The 19286-nt window shown below is 35.2% G+C and overlaps 1 long non-coding RNA gene across 1 annotated transcript; it reads left to right on the top strand.

Moving 5' to 3' along the window:
* The first annotated feature begins 10400 nt into the window (after nt 1-10400).
* Nucleotides 10401-11905, top strand: LOC129058681 (uncharacterized). Its single transcript, XR_008523966.2, has 3 exons — nt 10401-10738; nt 10988-11216; nt 11790-11905. It is a non-coding gene; the product is annotated as an uncharacterized LOC129058681 (long non-coding RNA).
* Nucleotides 11906-19286: the final 7381 nt, after the last annotated feature.

The raw sequence follows: 19286 nt of genomic DNA, 5'->3' as shown, positions 1-19286 counted from the left end.
CTCAGGTATGTGACCCAAGTTTAAACTACCCCAGTAAGGTCTTAAATACTTCAAGCAAATAATTTATTTTAATGTAGTGCTGGGTTGATACTGTACCTTGGCACTGGAAGAAAAAAAAGGAGTGAAAGAGGATTTCTTCCCCAGTGTACCTTATGAGCAGGTTGAACATATTCCAGGAATGAAAATTGGTTTAACATCATTCCATTAACAGATGGAAGAAGAAAAACAATGTAATCTTTTTGGTCATCTCAATGTGGAAAACCATTAAATAACACTTAAAATTAATTCATGTAAAAAATTACATTAATTTTTGTGGAAAACCAGGATTAAAAGATAATTTTAAAAAGTTGATGTTAGGTAATTTCTCAAGTTTATAGTAACTTCAAATTTGATGATGAAGCATTAAAAACATCCCCTTTAAAATCAGGAAAAGGAAAGGATTCTCACTTTATCATTAATATTCAACATACATCTTAGTATCCAAGTCAGTACAATAAGATAAATAAAGGGAGGAATTATTTTGAAAGAAAAAAATCCCTGTCATTATTTGCAGATAACATAATTGTCAATGAAGAAAATCAATATACTGTACTAATAAATCATTTGGAATAATGAGATTATTTAAAGAAGTTACTTTAGAAAGTATCAATATATGAAATGTCATTTGCCTTTCTGAACATCAGCAAATGTTTAATATTTAAAAGTATTAAATTAAAAATGTAATAAAAACCCAAACCAAAAAATGTGAAACATTTTATAGATAAATTTATTAAATATTTTATTAAAAATTATTAAAGCAAACTAAACCTAAATGAATAAGTAGATATGTTCGTGTATAAATGGCTTAATATTAAGAAAGTGTCAGTTAATTTATGGAAATGAAAAAGACCAAAGACAGTCATAACACACTGTAGGAAGAATAAAGTGGGAGAATTTACATTAATAAATTCAGGGTGTCCAGGTGTTTTTTTTTTTTTAAAGCATTAAAAAGTAGACAGGCAAAGGATAGACAAATAAACCACCAGAATAGGAAAGAAAGTTTCCAAATAGATCTACACGATTATGAAAACTGGATGTATGAGAGAAGTACATGGCAAATCACATGTCAAGTCTTGGGGATCAGATGAGTTATTTACTAAAAATATAATTAGGTATCCAAATGGAAAAGAACAAAATTTGATCCCTACCTCAATCTATAAACAAAAATCAATTCCAGATAGAAGATTAATAGGAATTTTATATGGTAGTATAGGACAACTCCTGTATTACCTCAAAATAAGAAAGTATTTTAAAAAATAAAACACAATATAAAATTAAATATAAAGAAAGCAATTGACAAATTCTACTGCATTAATTAAATCAAAAGAGATAATAATGAAAATGAAAGATAATCTACTGAGTGGTAGAAGATATTTATAACAGATACACTAACAAAGGATTCATATCTAGACTATATAAACAGTTTCTAAATTTCTTAAGTAAAAGATAACTCAATAAAAAGGGCCTTTTACAAGACAGGAAATTTAAATGGCAACTAAAAATATGAAGTAGTGCTAAAAAGAAACATGAAAATGGAAACTACAGTGATGCCATTAGATACCTATTAGATTGGTGAAAAAACGAGAGAAAACAGTTTGACCAAGAAGTAGTACAGAATTGGAGAAACAAGGAATGGCACAGACTACCGCAGTACATATAATTTTGATACCACCACTTTGGAAGATAATTTGGCACTACCTAAATAAGCTGAACATTGTCATACCCTACTACTCAGCAATTCCACTCCTAACATATTCCTGAAGTAAATCTCTTTTGTCTGTTCTAGGAAATACATATAAGAATATTTGTATAGGATTGAAATAACTAAAAGTGGACACAATCGAAATGTCTCTAAAAGAATGGAATGAAAAAATTGTGTGCTATGTTTCTACTATGGAATGTTATGCAGCGTTGAATAGGAATGAACTGAAGTTACATGTGAGAATGTGTATGTATCTTCCAAGCATGTGAAAGAATGAACAAGATGCAAAAGATTCATATAGTATAGTGCCATTTTTGTAATATTTATACATAGACACAACTAAGCTGTATTGATTAGGAATACATATATAAATGATAAAATGACAAACGGTAGCAAAAAAAACTAACAATAAAAATCAGGACAATGGTTATCTCTGGGATGATAAATGAGGAGCAGTGGGGAGTGGACATGAAAGGATTCTGGAATGCTGAACATGTTTTGAGTTTTACTTGAGTTGTAGTTTCACAAGAGTCTGCTTTATAATTATTCTTTGAATTATGCATGTATGTCTTATGCTGTCTTCTGTGGGTATAGCTCATGAACGAGTAATTCCAAGAAGAGAAAAAAATCAACATCCAGCAAACCCATAAAAAGATTCCTAACTTAACATATAATAATGAAAAAGAAAATTAAATGAGATGCAATTTTACTCTCATTAGATTGGCAAAACTAAAAAGTATTGTGCGAATGTAGAGAAAGGTGGTGGTGAGTGTAAATCCACATAAACACTTTGGAAAAAGATTTGGTATATAGAAAAGTTGATGGTGCTCATACCCCTTGATTCAACAACTTCACCATTAGGTACATGTAGAGGAACTCTACTACATATGCAGGAGGTACACACTAAAAAGTTTATAGTACTATTTCTTTTTACAACAGCAAAATATTGTAAAAAAAAATTTAACTGTTCTACAATAGGAGCATGGATAATCTTACCTGGCTCCTCTCTGTAATTATGAAAAGTAATGAATTACTATTATGTGCATTAACATAGATTAATCACACACATAATATGAAAAATATGCCATAGTAAAATACATGTGGTATGATTTCTATTATTGCTTAAACACATGTAACATGAAAATAAGTAACTATCTACATACATGTGTAAGATTGAAGAAAAGCAAGAGAGTATTCAATATAAAACTTCAAGTTTTTTAAAACTCTGGATGGTAAATAAAAGGAAATATGAAGAGTAATGATGCACAATGGGCTTTAAATTTATTGGTAGTATCATATCTTAATCCAAGAAGTAGCTGCATAGGTGGTTGTTTCATAAGCTATATAGATGCATATGCTCTACACATGTATACATGCAACTTGACTTAAATACACATGACACAATCCCTAGTTTAAAATGGGAAAGGGAGAAAATACAGAAAAAGATGACTTTTATATGTTGAAATGAAATAGCCTTCAGGATAAATTAGTGGAAAAAAAAGTAAGGCAAACAAAATGTGTATAGGATGCTATGATTAGTATAACTAAAGTATAAAATGAGAATAAATACACATTTTGCTTATTTGTATTGAACATTTTGGGGAAATTATGCAGAAAACTGGTGACTGAGTTGCCAGCCACAAGTGGTTGTTTGGATGACAATTTTATGGGGGAAAGAATTTTCATTGGAAGGCCTCCTATTACAGAACTTACAGTACAAGTTCTGCAAACTTTAGATTCTTGTACTAAGTAAATGCATTACAACTATTATAATAGTTACAATTTAAAAATTTTAAATAAATTATCCTACCCAAATGTTCTGATGAAATGGAGTCCTATGATATGTCTTAATGGGTGGAAAAGCAGGACAACCTGACTTACATACCAATAACAAAGGACCAAGGGATTCTATCCTCAGTTTTTTCACCTAGAGGTCATAATATGACGAATTAAAAAAATATTCGTATTGCCACAAAGGGAAGGGAATAAAGGAAGGGATACTGTGATTATTATTATTTTTAATCACAAGTGATACACATGAAATAGTAGAACGGGACAGAATTCAGTTAACATTAAGCCAGAAAATCACACCAAATGTCAAATTTTCACAGTCATTCTCATTATATATATATAATGAATATATATATATATATTCTCATTCTCACATATATATGAATTTTATAGATAGATAGATAGATAGATAGATAGATAGATAGATAGATAGATCAAGCTTTTCAAAAAATTTGTTTGCAGGGGAGGGCCCAGATGTACTTTGATTGGTTGATGAAAGATAGCAAAAGAAAATTATTTGAATTAGTTGTGATGGTCTGTGTGCAGCAGCTTGGGCTTGTCGAGAAGTCTGATGTAATTGCAGCTTTCTGAATTCTACAAGGATTCAGGGCAGAAGGAACATTTTACCTCTATCCTACAAGATGAGAAGGGGATTTTCAAAATGAAGGAGTATGAGTTAGCTAAGATTGGTAGTATGGAAGTAAATGACATATTCGGAAAACAAAGAGTTGAAATAGCCTGAGTTGAAATAGCAAGTTGGGAGATCTCAGAGAAATAAGATGAGATCATGCTATGGAAGGCCATGAAAACAATGCTAAGTCATTCACATTATTTTTATTTTCTTCACGGGGAACCATTAAATGGTTTTGGAAATATTTGTAAAATGCTTAAATTTGAAATAATTTTATTTATTTATTATTTATTTATTTATTTTTGACAGCCTCGCTCTGTCGCCCAGGCTGGAGTGCCATGGGCTCACTGCAACCTCTGCCTCCCAGGTTCCAGCAATTCTCCTGCCTCAGCCTCCCAAGTAGCTGGGATTACAGGCGCCCACCACCACGCCCAGCTAGATTTTTGTATTTTTAGTAGAGATGGGGTTTCACCATGTTAGTCAGGATGGTCTTGATCTCCTGATCTAGTGATCCGCTAACCTTGGCCTCCCAAAGTTCAGGGATTACAGGTGTGAGCCACCATGCCTGGCCTGAAATATTTTTATAAAAAAAAAATATTTGGTCATTCAGATTGGCAAACAGATTTTTTTAAATAAAATTGTGATAAAATACACATAAATCTAAGAAAGTAAAGAGGTGAAGGAAAGAATATGGCTGGATAAATCAATTAGGAAATAGATTTCGTTAGGAAGATGCCCTAGAGGTTAGCCATCACAGGACTTGACTAGTAATGCTGCCCACTGAACATAAAATATAATGGCTTTGGACAGAAAAGTATCATGTAGGCGGATCAGAAAAGGGTTGTATAAGGTGATACAGTAAGAGGGAATAGAATAATTTTAAGGTCACCTGGCTGATGTATTGACAATGCCAGGAACTAGGAGCAAGGGGTATAGTATTCAGCTCTAGTACCATATACAACCTTCTGGCCAGGAGCTCTTTCAATGACTGAGCAGGGACTTAGAAGGCTGAAGATGGACATATATATCCAATTACTTTTCTTTCACAAGCTTCCGTGGAAACAGGAACAACTCAGGACATTTCAAATGAGCCAATAGTCTTTACTGAATACACACAATGTATTCATCCCAGTTCTAGGTTTTAAAGATTATAATTAAGTTTATACAGTGATATATAGTCAAGAACAAAGTTTTACATCTTATAAGAACATGCAGTCGTATCTTAACACAATATTATGATGTTTCCATATCTTGTGGTATTGCCATGGGAAAACATAAATTTGTTGTTGTAAGTTTACTGCAAAATCAGCTGTCAGATAAGCCTTAATTTAAAGATAATTAGCTTTTTTTTTTGTAATTGGAAACATGAGGAGAATGTGTAAAATACCCCAAAGTAAACAGACCCAGTTGGCAGAGTAAATTAGTTTTGATTTACATGAGATTTTATATGCCTAGAGATTTTGGTATGAAAAAAACTAAACTTCTAAAATCCTAAAACAATTTTAGTTCATTTTATTTATTCTGTTTACCTAACATTGATTTATTGCTTTTTATTGCTATCTCAACTATCCCAAGCCTTTAAAAAGCTGCCTTAGCATCTCTCTATGGTCGTTAGACTTTACAAAAGAAGAATTAAATTCTATTTGGTAGAAGGTGTTGGTAATTTTCAAATTATATTGCAATGGCTTCATTTTGTGGCAAATATAAGAATAAAAATCATCTAATTGGACTGGAAATTCATGATTATTTTTGGTTATGTGTTCCTGAGCCCTAGAATGACATTCTACTGTGACCACACAATCCCTAAACAGGTACTGACTTTACAAAGTCTTGAATCAACCAGTTAGGAGAATAAACTGAGTGGAGGAAGGACTGTGAAGGTGTGGAAAATTCTATCTGCCAAAGTTTTGGAACTACTAATTTTGATATTATATGAGCAAAATGAATAAAACTACGGGCTTTCATTGCTTCCCATCAAATGAAGATTTCCAAGATTTCCAGCTCCATAACAAAGTAGAGGATGCAAATAACATGTTTTATTTATCATGTGTTTTTCTGACTTTTATTAAGGACATTTTGATGTTGTTAAAATAAATATATTATCAGGAGATAAACATTGTGAGGAAATTTGCAATATGATAAAACAAAATGAAAGCATGCCATAAAAGTCCAGTACTTTTGCTAAAATTCCACGAATTTGGAATGGAAATAACTTTATGCTAGTAGCCCCAAAGTTTTCAAAGCCTAGCAGCAGTCTTAATGAGCATCCATGGTTAATCAGTGACTATGGGGCAATGTTTCTATACTTTTTGTTGTTTGGCTGTTGGCATAAGCAGGTTATGTCCCTCTCAGAAAGTGATGAATGAGACAGGCACTTTCTCAAGATAAGCATACATATCATTCATATGTGGATAAGTCCACATATTCATTCACAATTATAAATAATTTTAGGAGGTCTACATGCCTCCTGAACTACCCAATGAACATCAAATTTAAAATCTGAAGCTTAAAGCACCAAGTCTTTACTGTTCAAGCTTACCCTCTACAACTAGAGCACTTACTATCTGTCACAAACTTTTCTCCCACTGTTTCATAAAATGAAGCTTCTGCTCAAGTCAATATGATTTCCTTACTGTCTCCAAAACAAATCATGATACCAACCTACTGCTGCCATCCTCAACTGGATCCTGGATAACCTTTGTATTTTTTCTCCTCACATTCCCAATTCTAGCAAATTAATTTAAATTATACTTTCCACAAAAATTGCCTATGATATCAGTGCACAGTTAACACTGTTTTCTCCATAATTTTAATTTGTGATAGTGCATGTTGATTATTATAATACAGTAGGTAACATTTCCCTGGGTATATAGTAGACACCATCAAGAAGATAATGAGATCCAGTATTTTAGGATATTTCACACTTAAATTCTTTCAATCAGAAACTACCAAATGAAGAAAGATGACATTGGGAACAAGGTTAACTTTACTGCGACATGTTTTAAGGAGGGCCAGCAGTGGCACTATTTTATCAGAAGTAGCCATGTGTCACGAAGCAATTGATTTGTTTCACCTTGTAGCCATTTGAAATGCATAGCTAATTTATCTCCCCTCTCTGTTCACTAGAAAAGCTAAAGCCAAATTCGTGGAATTCTAGCAAAAGTACCGGACTTCACATATGCTTTCATTTTGTTTTATCGTATTGTAAATTTCTTCACAATGCTTATCTTCTGATAGTATATTCATTTTAAAAACATCAGAATGTCCTTCTTGATAAAAGCCAGAAAAACAGCCATATGTAGAAAGCTGAAACTGGATCCCTTCCTTACACCTTATACAAAAATTAAATCAAGATGGATTAAAGACTTAAATGTTAGACCTAAAACCATAAAAACCCTAGAAGAAAACCTAGGCAATACCATTCAGGACATAGGCATGGGCAAGGACTTCATGTCTAAAACACCAAAAGCAATGGCAACAAAAGCCAAAATTGACAAATGGGATCTAATTAAACTAAAGAGCTTCTGCACAGCAAAAGAAACCACCATCAGAGTGAACAGGCAACCTACAGAATGGGAGAAAATTTTTGCAATCTACTCATCTGACAAAAGGCTAATATCCAGAATCTACAATGAACTCAAACAAATTTACAAGAAAAAAACAAACAACCCCATCAAAAAGTGGGCGAAGGATATGAACAGACACTTCTCAAAAGAAGACATTTATGCAGCCAAAAGACACATGAAAAAATGCTCACCATCACTGACCATCAGAGAAATGCAAATCAAAACCACAATGAGATACCATCTCACACCAGTTAGAATGGCAATCATTAAAAAGTCAGGAAACAACAGGTGCTGGAGAGGATGTGGAGAAATAGGAACACTTTTACACTGTTGGTGGGACTGTAAATTAGTTCAACCATTGTGGAAGTCAGTGTGGTGATTCCTCCGGGATCTAGAACTAGAAATACCATTTGACCTAGCCATCCCATTACTGGGTATATACCCAAAGGATTATAAATCATGCTGCTATAAAGACACATGCACACGTATGTTTATTGTGGCACTATTCACAATAGCAAAGACTTGGAACCAACCCAAATGTCCAACAATGATAGACTGGATTAAGAAAATGTGGCACATATATACCATGGAATACTATGCAGCCATAAAAAATGATGAGTTCATGTCCTTTGCAGGGACATGGATGAAGCTGGAGGCCATCATTCTCAGCAAACTATTGCAAGGAACAAAAAACCAAAAACCGCATGTTCTCACTCATAGGTGGGAATTGAACAATGAGAACACATGGACACAGGAAGGGGAACATCACACACCGGGGCCTGTTGTGGGGTGGGGGGTGGGGGGAGGGATAGCATTAGGAGATATACCTAATGCTAAATGAGGAGTTAATGGGTGCAGCATACCAACATGGCACATGTATACATATGTAACAAACCTGCACGTTGTGCATATGTACCCTAAAAATTAAAGTATAATTAAAAAAAGAAGCCAGAAAAACACACAATAAATAAAATATATTATTTGTATCCTCTACTATGTTATGGAGCTGTTTGAGAGAATGATGAAGAAAGATTGGGTGAAGAAAGAATAAAGGAAAGAAAGAGGAAGGGAGAATAAGAAGACATACATAGATTGGAATATGAGATTCATTAATTTCAAAAGGGGTAATTTTTCTTTGTGAGTTATAGTAATTTGGATTAAAATAGTAATTGCCCATCTCGAGCACTTTCTATTGCTCTTTCCTGTTTTATTTGCCTGTAGGATTTATACCTGATATATCTTTATTTGTCTTTGTTCATTGTCTGTATCCTCCTCCTGGAACATCAGTTCCATGAAGGTAAGAATTTTATTTGTTCCTTACATACTGCCCCAACCCATAACAGTTGGATACTAACAGCCAGTCCCCAGTTAGATACTCCATAAATGATTAACTAGTGAATAGATAATAAACTAGTGAATAGATAATAAACAATCACAACATCATATGAACACAAGGAAAAATAGTCTCAACTAAACTGGAAATTTATGTCTTCTAGTTCTATGTGCTCCAATACTAGCTTTGGACATTTGGTTCAGTTATAATATCTTCCAATTTAATTTCCTTCATTTATTTCCCTCTGACAACTTTGGATTAGAATTAGGGGTGTCCAACGTTTTGGCTTCCCTGGGCCACATTGGAAAAATAAGAATTGTCTTGGGCCACATATAAAATACACTAACATAGCTGTTGAGCTTTAAAAAAAAATCACACACACACAAAACCCTCATAATGTTTTAAGAAAGTTTACAAAGTTGTGTTGAGCTGCATTCAAAGCCATGCTGGGCCACATGTACCCCACAGGCCGCAGGTTGGACAAGTTTGGATTAGATGAACTGTAAGATTTTATGCCAAGCCCTTTTCTCTATCAATAAAGATTATTGTTTATTTTAATGTTTATTACTCAATTGGAATTCATAGAAAGACTAGTTGTTTCTAAAATTTTTCATATTCTCTTTTGTAATCTTTGTGAAGGTCCTATTTCTGGGTTAAGAGTATCTTTTTCATTTTTTTTAAGCCTCATACATGCGGACCTGCAAACTTGATTAGACAGACCTTAATAGCTTTCTTCTTTGACAATTTTGAATGAGTAATTGTTCTTATTTTGAAAGATATTAGCAATGACTCTAAATTTAATGAGTCTTCTTTAGGTTTAAAGTCAATTGAAGTAGATTTCCTGATTTTATGAATGAGGACAGCTGTGTTCTGATAAACAATTTGTATTTGCAATTTCTTTTTCTTTTTCTTTTCTTTATTTTTTATTTTATTTTATTTTTGAGATGGAGTCTTGCTCTGTCACCCAGGCTGGAGTGCAGTGGCGGGATCTCGGCTCATTGCAACCTCTGCTCACTGCAATCTCTGCCTCCCGGGTTCAAGTGACTCTCCCGCCTCAGCCTCCTGAGTAGCTGGGATTACAGGCACACACCACCACACTTGGCTAATTTTTGTATTTTTAGTAGAGACGGGAGATGGGGTTTCACCATGTTGGTCAGGCTGGTCTCGAACTCCTGACCTCATGATCCGCCTGCCTCGGCCTCCCTAAGTGCTAGGATTACAAGTGTGAGCCACCGTGCCCGGCCCTATATTTGTAATTTCTTTTCATTACTGGCAGACTTTCCCCCCATTTACCTGCATTGCCTTTAAATTTCCTTAGTCCATTTCTCTGCAGCTTTGTATAGTAACAGTCTGGTCTCCTCTGTACATGCTCTTCAAAAATTTCATCTATTTAAACTCATTTTCTTTGTAGGAGGTAAATGAATTCTTTTCAAGGCAATCAAACTCATATTTATTCTGTGAAAATCCTGGAAATTCTGGCCATTTTTATCAACATTCTTCCTCATTTGCTATGTGTTAGTCTCCAGTGGGGTTTCCAGGTGAACAAGTCCCTAAGGAGCTCAATCAGGTGGGGAAAGAGTCACACATATCAACGTTTCACAGCTAAAATGATTTGGTGACAGTGAATACAATGTGGAGCACAGAGAACAGAGTGACAAATAACGGCATTTTCTGAGGTAAGGGGTCATAGTCCTCTCTTCTCCTTCCTCCCCACACCTACTTAGCATGATGCTCCTCTCCTGGCCAGTGTGTCCAAAGAGATGGAGCTCCCTCTTCCCTCAGATTCCAATAAAGGGTTACTGTGATTGCTTATTGAATAGAGGGGCAGGCCTCCAACATGTCTCACCCCCTCCAGCTCTAAATGAGAGAGACTAAATTCATGGTGAGTGTGGTCAGGAGGTGAGGAACTCCCTTTTTTCACACAGCCCCTGCTAGTACGAGGTAGGTCCCCAGGTGCAGCTGCCTGAGAATACTGGAAGCCAATTGCCTTCACCCAAGCTCACTCACAGTGCAGAGGTTCCAAGCTGGGACAGTCAAGCCAGGAAAACAAGAGGCTACCACCCTGTTCACTGTGCAGAAAGCAACTCAGAGATTTAGCCCATGGGGAGAGAAAGTCTATAAGAGAAAAGAGCTCTGAAGTTCTCCACAAAGAACGTAAGTGTGTTTGAATAAATTTTTTTAATTTTGATAATGTTTAACATCTGAAAATCAATTAACGTAATATAGCTCTTCAGTAGAATTAAGTAACTCCACATGGTCATCGTAATAGATGCAGAAAAAGCATTTGACAAAATTCAATGCCACTTCGTGATAAAAACATTCGATAAACTATAAAGAGAAGGGAATATTCTCCATTTGATAAAGGGCAACTACAATAAATTCCACAGCTAACATATTCAGTGTTAAAAGACTGGGTGCTTTCCCCCTAAAATTAGGTACAACAGGCGGTTTTCTGCTCTTACCGCTTCTACTCAATATTGTATTGGGAGATAGTGTACAGGCAGTAAAATTTCACTAAATACTGCTGACATGTCCTCCAAAAAGTTCCATCTTCAACTACCATGAAAGTATTAGAATGCTTCTTTCTTTATCCCATCTAAAACATTTTTGCCTCTACAATCTGTGAAAAATGGTTACATGTTGCTATTTTAATTTGAATTGCTTTAATTATAATTAAAGTTGGGAATTTTAAGTTTTTACTTATTTTTTAATTTTTTATTGAGACAGGTCTCACTGTTGCCCAAGCTGGATTGCAATGGCATCATCCTGGTTCCCTGCAGCCTAGAACTCCTGAGCTCAAGCAATCCATACGCCTCAGCCTCCAGAGTAGCTGAAACTACAGGCATGTACCACCACGCCTCGTTTTTGTATTTAGGTTGGGCATTTTAAAATCTGTCATCTGTTTTCAACAGTATTTCTGCAAACTGCCTGTTTATGTCTACCTATTTTTATTTGCTGTTTTTCTGTATTGATTTATGAAAAGTTATATATTAAAAACTTTATATATTGTATATAAACATATTTTGCAAGCTTTTTTAGTTTGTCTTTTGACTTTTCTCATGATATATATTTTTAATATCCCAAATATTATTTGGTTAGGTATATTGGTCTTCTGTATTTTGTATATTGCTTAGAAAGGGTATTTTTGTTTTTAAGGCTTAAAAATAAATCACTTTAAAAAAAATTTACATTTTGGTTCATCCAAAATTGTTTTATAAAGATGGGGATAGGAATCCAACTCCCCTTGCCCCCTGCCAAATAGTTGATCAGTTTATCCCTAATGATTCTTCGTCTAGCAATCTGGATGATTTCTGGAGATTCCTCAAAGTCTTAACAGTTTATAATTCTAAAAGCTAAGGATTATAATTAATCTCTGACAAATCACTGGGCATAGCAAAGACTAAGTTTTGGATTTTAAGCAGATATGAACACTGTATTAACAAATTCATCATGTGGATGGGCTGGGAATATAGACTCTTGAGACCATCAAGTTCAAATTCCATATTTGCCACTTACTAGCCGTGTGATGTTTGGCATGTTACCCTCTCTGTGCCTCAGATTCTCCGTCTGTAAATCAAGGATAATAGTAGCGTCTAAATCATAAGACCATCTTGGAAATTAAATGGGTTAATATATGAGTTCCAGTATTATCTAAAACATTTCCAGGCAGAGAGTAACTGCTACATAAAAGTTATTATTATAAAAATTACTACATTATTATTACTAAAGTAGTTATAAAACAAACAGGCTATTTTATGAATTGTTCCACTCATTGCAGCCATGTTGGTCAGTCTTGCTCATAGGTGGGTGTCTATGATTCCATGATTCCATGATTTCTTCTAAGAAATAAACCTGCCTAAAACCATTCTGTGTCTTCCTGCCTCTAACCTATAAGGAGACAAAAGAGAGTGGCGATGCTGGTAGTTCTGTCACAGATGAACTATTGATTTTTCAATAAGTAAATGTAAATATAAAACAAAGCATAAATACTGCCTTCCAGAAAACTTCACAGAGTTAATAGTTAAATGTCTGCCACTGGATTCATGTCGTTTTCATTTTTCAGGGGATTGAGGGCAGTGCAGTGAGCTCTAGTCCCAGAACCCAAAGCAGTGCATAGGCAATGCATCTTCCAGGCTCTACTTTCTGGTGGCATCACCATGGATCTACATCACCTCCTCATACAAAGCAAACAACTACACTTAAAATTATTGGACTATCACAAGAGAAGTTAAAATTTACCTACTTTCCAAATGAAACACTTACGATGCAAAAAGTAGGCTAAATTTCCTTCTGCCTCTTGTAAGGTACCTATTTTATTAGCAATTATCACAATCTTCCAATTGCTCTCTTGCCTCTGTCAACAAATACTGTTTTTATCATTTTTGTATCATTTCACCGGCCTCTTAGCACAGCAACTGGTCCCATGGAAGGAACTCAAATATTTTTTGAATAAATTTGTAAAATTATTAGTAAAGCTGAAAATACTGGCTACTGCCAAGCATTTCATCAATGCCTACTTAGTGTTTTTGTTGAAGTCTGATATTGTAGCGTTTATAAAAAAATTAAATTTGTAAGCTCTGAGCTTATTGAAAATATGAATGTTTTCTTATTTACACCTGTATTCTCAAGTTCTCCTACAATTCCAGGTACATATATAATAGGTGCACAAAAATGTTATAAAATTCATGCACAACCTGACCAATTATTGAAAATTATCTGATACAGCTAATAATAATAACAATTAAAAATAGTTGTTGACATTTCTTAAGGTCTTTTTATATTTCACTGTGAGTAGTGATATAAGTAGTTAAATAATAAATTATCTTACTTAACCTTGAAACAAATCCAGGAAATAGGTATTATTATTCACATTTTACAAATAAAACATTGATATTTAAAAGGAAAATAATTTGCCCTAAGACATACAGTTGGTTTGTAGTAAATTGTTGACTCAACACTAGATCTATTAGATAATAAAATTTTTGCCAGCAACCACTCTGTGATATCTCTTGTTAACATCACCTAAACATTGCAGAGCACTGAATGACACTAATGGATCCTTGGGTCCCTAGGACTTTCAGCTTTTTCTTTAAGTTTGAATTCTCATCAGGGATTGTCTTGACAGTTTGTCAAGATGAATTTGAATTTTTAATGAAAAAAAAAAAGACTTCACCTCCTTTTCATTTAGGGTTCAAATAAAACTTCCCCAAATAGTATAGCTAAATGGTTAAGTCCATGGCTTGGAAGTCAGGGCTGAAATTCTCGCATTTGTTGCTGAGAGCATTAGCAAGTTGCTTAACCTCTCTATACCTCAGTTGGTCCCTATGCAAAATGCAGATATCAATAGGCTCTCTCTTATAGAGCTATTATATAGATAAAAATGAATGAATATGTGTAAAATGCTTTGAACAGTGTCTGGTCCCTAAGTACTCTGCAAATGTTAGCTGTTATTACTATTGTTATTATTGAGGGCTCAAAGTAACTCACTTTATTTTTTTATTATTATCATTATTATTATTACCATTATTATTATTATTATTATTATTTTGAGACAGAGTCTCGCTCTGTCGCCCAGGCTGGAGTGCAGTGGCCAGATCTGGGCTCACTGCAAGCTCCGCCTCCCAGGTTCACGCCATTCCCCTGCCTCAGCCTCCCGAGTAGCTGGGACTATAGGCTCCAGCCACCATGCCTGGCTAAATGTTTTGTATTTTTAGTAGAGACGGGGTTTCACCTTGTTAGCCAGGATGGTCTCGATCTCCTGACCTCGTGATTCGCCTGCCTCGGCCTCCCAAAGTGCTGGGATTACAGGCGTGAGCCACTGCGCCCAGCCCAAAGTAGCTCACTTTCTTAGGCACTATAGCCTAGTGGCTAGGACTCCCTGGGTTTGAATGCAGCCATTACTAGAAAGAGTCTATATTCCCAACCCATCCACATGATGAACCTGTTAATACAGTGTTCATATCTGCTTAAAATCCAAAACTTAGTCTTTGCTATTCCCAATGATTTGTCAGAGATTAATTAAAATCCTTAGCTTTTAGAATTATAAAGTATTAGAATTTGAGGAATCTCCAGAAATCATCCAGATTGCTAGACAAAGAATCATTAGGGATAAACTGATCAAATATTGGGCAGGGGGCAAGGGGAGTTGGATTCCTATTCCCATCTTTATAAAACAATTTTGGATGAACCAAAATGTAAATATTTTTCTTAAAGTAAGTGATTTATTTTTTAAGGCTTAAAAACAAAAAGCCCTTTCTAAGCAATACACAAAATACAGAAGACCAATACACTTAACTAAATAATATTTAGGATATTAAAAATATATATCATGAGAAAAGTCAAAAGACAAACTAAAAAAAGCTTGCAAAACATGTTTATATACAATATATAAAGTTTTTAATATATATAACTTTTCATAAATCAATACAGAAAAACAGCAAAGGGAAAGTTATATCTCTCTGTGCCTCAGTTCCCTTATCTACAAAATGGGGAGTATTTTTACTACCTACTTAAGGAATTTGTTGTAGGGAATGGGTGTATTAATATCGTAAAGTGCTTAGAATAGTGCCTCACATGAGTAAGCACTAGCTATTATTGTCTAGCTTTGTTATTGTCACTGCTTCAGTAACCACCTTTCCATGTTGGCAAGAACTCCTGTCTTTTACCGCCTTAGTGATGCCGTCTCCTGAGAGGTCCAAGAATCACCTCAGTACTTTCTTATGTGCGATGGGCCAGACCAAGTAAGGGCCTGCCTCACTACTGGAGCCAGCTCAGGTGTCCTCCCAAGGCCAGGGATTTGCATCACTTCCAGATTGTTTCAGAATGAGTCCTGGCATTGCTGTACCAAGGTGTATTTTTATTGCAGCCTGTATTCGTTTCCTAGGGATGATGTAAGAAAGTATCACAAAATCAGTGGCTTAAAGCCACAAAAATGTATCATACTATAGTTCTACAGGCAAGAAGTCAAAATCAAGCTGTCAGCTGGGCCACATCCCTCTGAAGGCTCTATGGAAACATTTTCCTTGCATCTTTCAGATTATGGTAGCTCCAGTCATTCCTTGGCTTGTGGCTGTAGAACCGTAATCTCTGCCTTTGTCTCCACATGGCCTTCTGCTCTTCTTCCTGTGCCTCTCCTTTGTGTGTCTCTTATCAGGACATGTGTTATTGAATTTAGGACCCATCTGGTTAACGCACCAAGATTCTTACTTACACTCACAAAGCTCTTTTTTCAAATAAGGTCACATGCATAGGTTCCAGGAATTAGGAGGAGGACCTGTATTTTGGAGGGGCCACCATTAAACTCACTACACTGTTGTAACAAATTATAACTTAATGGCTTAAAACAATACAAATTTATTGTATTGCAGTTGTGTATATGAGAAGTCTGAGACTAGTTTCACTGGGCTAAAATCAAGATGTTGGCCTGTTCCTTTCTGGAGGCTTTAGCAGTGAATCCGTTTCATTGCTGATTCCATTTTCTAGAAGCTGCCCGTGTTTTTTTTTTTTTTTTTCGCTCTTGGCCTCCTTCCCCTGTCTTTAAAGCCAGCGACATTGCATCTCTCTGACCCTTTTCTTTAAACACATCTGTTCTTGACCACAGATAGGAAAGATTTTCCAATGTTAAGGACTCATGATTAGATTGGGCCCACCTGGATAACCCAAGATAATCTCCCTATCTCAATGACCTTAAGTTAACCACATCTGCAAAATCCCCTTCACCACATAAGGTAACATATTCAGAGGTTTCAGAGATCAGGACATAGATATCTTTACGTACTCAATATTCTTCCATCTGCACTAGGCCTGAGACCTAGTGTTACTTCAGAACCATCTTCGAAGACGTATTTGGAGACCAGTGAATGCCAGTGCCCTCCTAGGAACTGAAGATAATGTCTTCATCAACCGGAGACACCAAATAAGCCCCACACAACCAGACATGTGCCTTATCAGAGCAACAGCCTCTTCTGTACTAGTCATTTCTGCTAATCACTGTTTCCAATATAAGCTCCTGATGAAACCTGAACAGTCTAAAAAGATTTTATTTTATTAAATTTATCATTTGATCATGTCACAATGGTCCCTCATGGTGCCATGATAGTAGGCAATTATTCCTCAGGATCGATCATCATCACCTATAACAAATTCATTCCACTACTATTACAGTTCCTTAAATGCATTGACATAAACATTTACCTAAGGGGCAAGGTGACCACTAGGATGGCTGGATTGAAACAGGCTCCTGGTGTCCCCTGACTCACGGACTCTGAACTATTAATCTCCCTTCAACTACAGTTTGTTGTTAAGGCAAAACAACATGTCCTGTTTCTTTTCATAGAAGTGACATTTCCTGGCTAGGGCTATTTGATAAAGTTTATCCTGGTCTGGCTGAAAAGGTTTTAAAAATTGAACTTTTGTAGATTGTGTGAAGATGATTTTCTTTCAAATTTTTATTTTAATAATTTAGCCAGAATTGGTTTCTATGCATGAAACTTAGAAAGCCGTCCGATACAGAAACTTTTTCAATCTGCCCAAACTGCTAGACTTCAGTACAGAAAAAGATTTAGTCTTTCAATGTCATGTAAAATCTCTTAGACAATTCCACTTTGCCTCCATATGTTGAAATATTTTAATTATAATATTACTGTTTTTCATTAAGTTGCATGATCTAATATGTCATTTCCTTTTGATGTCTATTTGGTATCTGGACCAACTGAAACATACAAACAAACAAAACCCAGAAGATATGTTTGTTCTAAAGCATGCCAAAAGTAAAACCGATTGGCTATAGCACATCACAAGAGTGACTTTAAGGTCTATTGCAATGACTTTCTGCAATTTGATCAACCTCTCTGGGTATCAGTTTCTAAATTTTTTATTGTAACAAACAAGGGAGATGAAATCAAATACATGTAAAAAATGTGCTACTGTGTCTCTAATTTAGTAGGTGCTTGATAAATGCTTGACTGTTGAACTAACATAAATTTTGATAAAATTATTATTTAATATGATTATTAACAATTTTCAAGCGTAAGTTGAAAAAGTATTTTGAAAGAGATCAAAATTGATAGAACTGACCATCTGATTCAGAATGTTTACTGTCCATAATTAGCATGTTATAAACGATAAGCATAAAGCTACAAATTCTAAATTCCATATCAAAACTGGCCTCCCTACTGGTTAGGTATATAAAAATGACTCTTACTTTTTAAAAACATTTCTGTTTTATAAAGAAAGAACTGTGAACTAGAGGGCTGTCTGGTGAACCAAATGAGCTTAAGTGCTTAATTTATTACACTACTGCTTCTCCTAATCTTTACAGTGCACCTCTACATTGACCTAAATGGGCAGAGAGAGTCAAGCCTGAGGTGTAGATCTTTGACACTTATAATTCTTAATTCTAGATTTGAGCTTCGAGGCTTGTATCACTAAAGGTTCAACCAGGAAAATAGAAACCTCTCTAAGTATTTAATATAGAGGCGATTTGGTTACATAACTGATGAAGTAGCTGAAAAGTCAAGTAGAATATACGTAGGCAAACCAGAAGTTAGCAGTAGCAGAAAGCTACTATTGACCTTAGGCTGCAGGTCCAAGGGAGGGTGTGCTATGGAACTCTAGGGGCTGAAGTCCCTGGGGAAGCTAGAAACACATTAGACCTGTTTAATGTACATCACAGTCATAGGGAAACACATTCATGACTGAAGATACCAATCCAGGAAGAGAAGGAAGAAAAAATTTCCTTGATTTCTCTTTTCTCTCATCTTTCAATCTCCTTAAGGCCTCCTGTTGGCTGACCAGTCAAAGTGAGCTGAGTGAATGCAGTGTGCAGGATCAGCTCCTACTAAAAAAAAAAAAAAGAAAGCAGAGGGCTGGAAAATGGACCTGCATGCGAAAATGGACCTAGTTCTTATGGAACATCACATAACGGAGGAAAGAACACAAAGGATCATGGGCATTTCTAAGAGTTCAACAAAGGTTCTGTTCTCTAATGCTCTCTATCCACTTCAGCATGAAATTCTATTGATTTTACTTTATTCTCCACTGTTACCTTCCTAAACCTTCCTCTTGAATTGCTGCAGTTGCCTCCTAACTAGGTTTGTCAAAAATTTTATGGGGCTCAGCAGACAAAAATTCTTTTCAAATTAAAAATTGAACTATATCATTCTTTACTCATCATTTAACTCCTAAATGCTTTTGTTTTGTTTCTGAAATAAAGCTCTATATCCA

Source organism: Pongo abelii, chromosome 2 (assembly GCF_028885655.2).
Source record: "Pongo abelii isolate AG06213 chromosome 2, NHGRI_mPonAbe1-v2.0_pri, whole genome shotgun sequence".
Taxonomy (NCBI): Eukaryota; Metazoa; Chordata; class Mammalia; order Primates; family Hominidae; genus Pongo; species Pongo abelii.
This window is presented reverse-complemented; position numbering and strand designations above follow the sequence as displayed.